The sequence below is a fragment of the Microtus ochrogaster genome, unplaced genomic scaffold (genome assembly GCF_000317375.1).
Source record: "Microtus ochrogaster isolate Prairie Vole_2 unplaced genomic scaffold, MicOch1.0 UNK44, whole genome shotgun sequence".
Lineage (NCBI taxonomy): Eukaryota > Metazoa > Chordata > Mammalia > Rodentia > Cricetidae > Microtus > Microtus ochrogaster.
The window spans coordinates 2010399-2012640 of record NW_004949142.1 but is presented as its reverse complement, the minus strand read 5'-3'; the positions used below and the strand labels follow the sequence as shown (position 1 = coordinate 2012640).

The following is a 2242-nucleotide window of genomic DNA, read 5'->3' as shown; positions in this document are numbered from 1 at the left end:
AGACCAGGCTGGTCTCGAACTCACAGAGATCCGCCTGCCTCTGCCTCCCGAGTGCTGGGATTAAAGGCGTGCGCCACCACCGCCCTCCCCTCCTTGTCCCACTTGTCGCTCCTCGCCCGTCCCTTCCCTTTCCTCCCCCCCTCTCCTCCCTGCCCCTCCGCTCCTTCCCCCCCACCCCCCACCCCCCGTCGGTGCTCTAGCTCAAACCCAGAACCTGGTACATCCAAGCTACAACTCCAGTCCTGTATAGATTGAAAAAAGTTGAACAGAATCAGAAAGCTGGGGAAAACTTTTTTTTTAATATTTTAAAAATTACATTTATATTACACTATGTAGAACCCAAATTTTTAAAATTACATTTTTGGGGGAATGGGGGACGGAAACGTGCCATGGCGTACCTGTGGAGGTCAGAGGACTTTTCAGACTTCTCGCCTTCCATCTTGTGGGTCCCGGGCTTTGAACTTAGGTCCTCAGAAATAGCAGCAAATACTACAACCCCCTCCCCAAAGCCATCTAACTGGTTAAGAGGAAAACATTTTAAATAGAGTTTGCGTAATACACAGCTGGCTTTGGAAATAAGAGGATTTTTTTTTTAATTTTGAAAATTTTGTTATGTATGATAGCTTTTCCAACATGTATGTCAGCGCACCACCTCTGGAGACCAGAAGAGGGCGTCAGATCGCCTGAAATGTATGCAGCCATTGGAAGAGCAACCAGTGCTCTTACTCCTGAGTCATCTTTTCAGCCCAAGAAAAGATTTTTCTTTCTTTCCTTCCTTTCCTTTCCTCTCCTCTCCTTTCTTTTCCTTTCCTTTTTTTTGTTTTGTTTTGTTTTGTTTTGTTTTGTTTTGTTTTGTTTTGTTTTAAATAAGAGCTCAAGTCCAGGACATGACACTTGCTATGTACTGTACATCAGAGCTACAAGTTTTGTCCCATATATGTTAAAAAAGCTCCACATGGAAACAAGGTTTTGTTTTAAATTTTTTTATTACATCTATATTGTCCTATATAGAACCCAAATATTTTAAATTAGATTGTGTGTGTGTGTGTGTGTGTGACAGAAACATACCATAGCATACACATGGAGCTCAGAGGACATTTTATTTTATGTGTTTCGCCTGCATATATGTCTGTCTGTGTGAAACTGTTGGCTCCACTGGAACTTAAGTTATACACAGTTGTGAGCTGTGGAATCTATGGACTTGAACCTGGGTTCCTTGGATGAGCAGCCAGTGCTCATAACTGTTGAGCCATCTCTCCAATCCCCTAAGAAAAGATTTTTCATTGGCTCATTTCCATCCTGTTCTTAATATATCAGTAATGTAAGAAAATTCATGCTTATTTAGTAAGAAGATAATATTGTTTTATAGTAAGCTTTTATTGTAAGCACTTTTTTAGTTTTTAGTTTCAAACAATTAAAATATAAAAATTTTATGCCTTTAATTTTCTTTATTGTGTCTTTAATTACCTCACTGAAATGTGTTGTTTTGTTTTTTGTTTGTTTTGGCTTTCAAGACAGGGTTTCTCTTCTCTGTGTATCTTAGGTGCCTTGGAATAGGCTTTGTAGTCCAGACTGGCCTTAAACTCAGAGATCTGTCTCCCAAGTGCTGGGATTAAAGGCAGGCGCCACAAGTCCTGGCAAGACAGTTTTGTTAATCAGGCATAGAATAAATTCTTTTTTGTTTTGTTGCTGTTTAATGTGCATGAGTGTTTTCATCTGCATGTGTGTATGTGCACAACGTGCTTGCCTGTGGAAGTCAGATGAGGACTGCATCCCTGAAATTGGAGTTAAAGAAGGTTGTGAGCCACCATGTGGATGCTGAGGGTTGAACTGGGTCCTCTCCAAGAGCATCAAGTACTCTTAACTGCTGAGACATCTCTCTTGGCCCCTGCAAGTTTTCTATATTTTGTCTTTTTTTTTTCCTCGAAGCTGAGGACTAAACCCAGGGCCTTGCGCATGCTAGGCAAATGCTCTACCACTGAGTTAAATCCCCAAACCCAAGATCTCTTTATTTGAAAATTTTTAAGCAGGTCATCAATATTGATATACTTTCAGTTATGACAATACATAGGAATAATTTAATCTGAATTATAACTTACTATAATATATCCATTTGCAGGTTGAGAAATTGAAGCTCAGTAGCTTGATTTATGCCTTATATAGAACCTGGATCTTTTTTTTCTCTCTTCTTTTTTCTTTCTTTCTTTCTTTTTTTTTTTTTGGTTTTTCGAGACAGGGTTTC

General features: G+C 39.7%; 1 protein-coding gene across 1 annotated transcript in view; it reads left to right on the top strand.

The window, feature by feature from the left end:
* The window catches only part of Meioc (meiosis specific with coiled-coil domain), an 18828-nt gene that overhangs the window by 498 nt on the left and 16088 nt on the right, over nucleotides 1-2242 (top strand). The window lies entirely within an intron of this gene.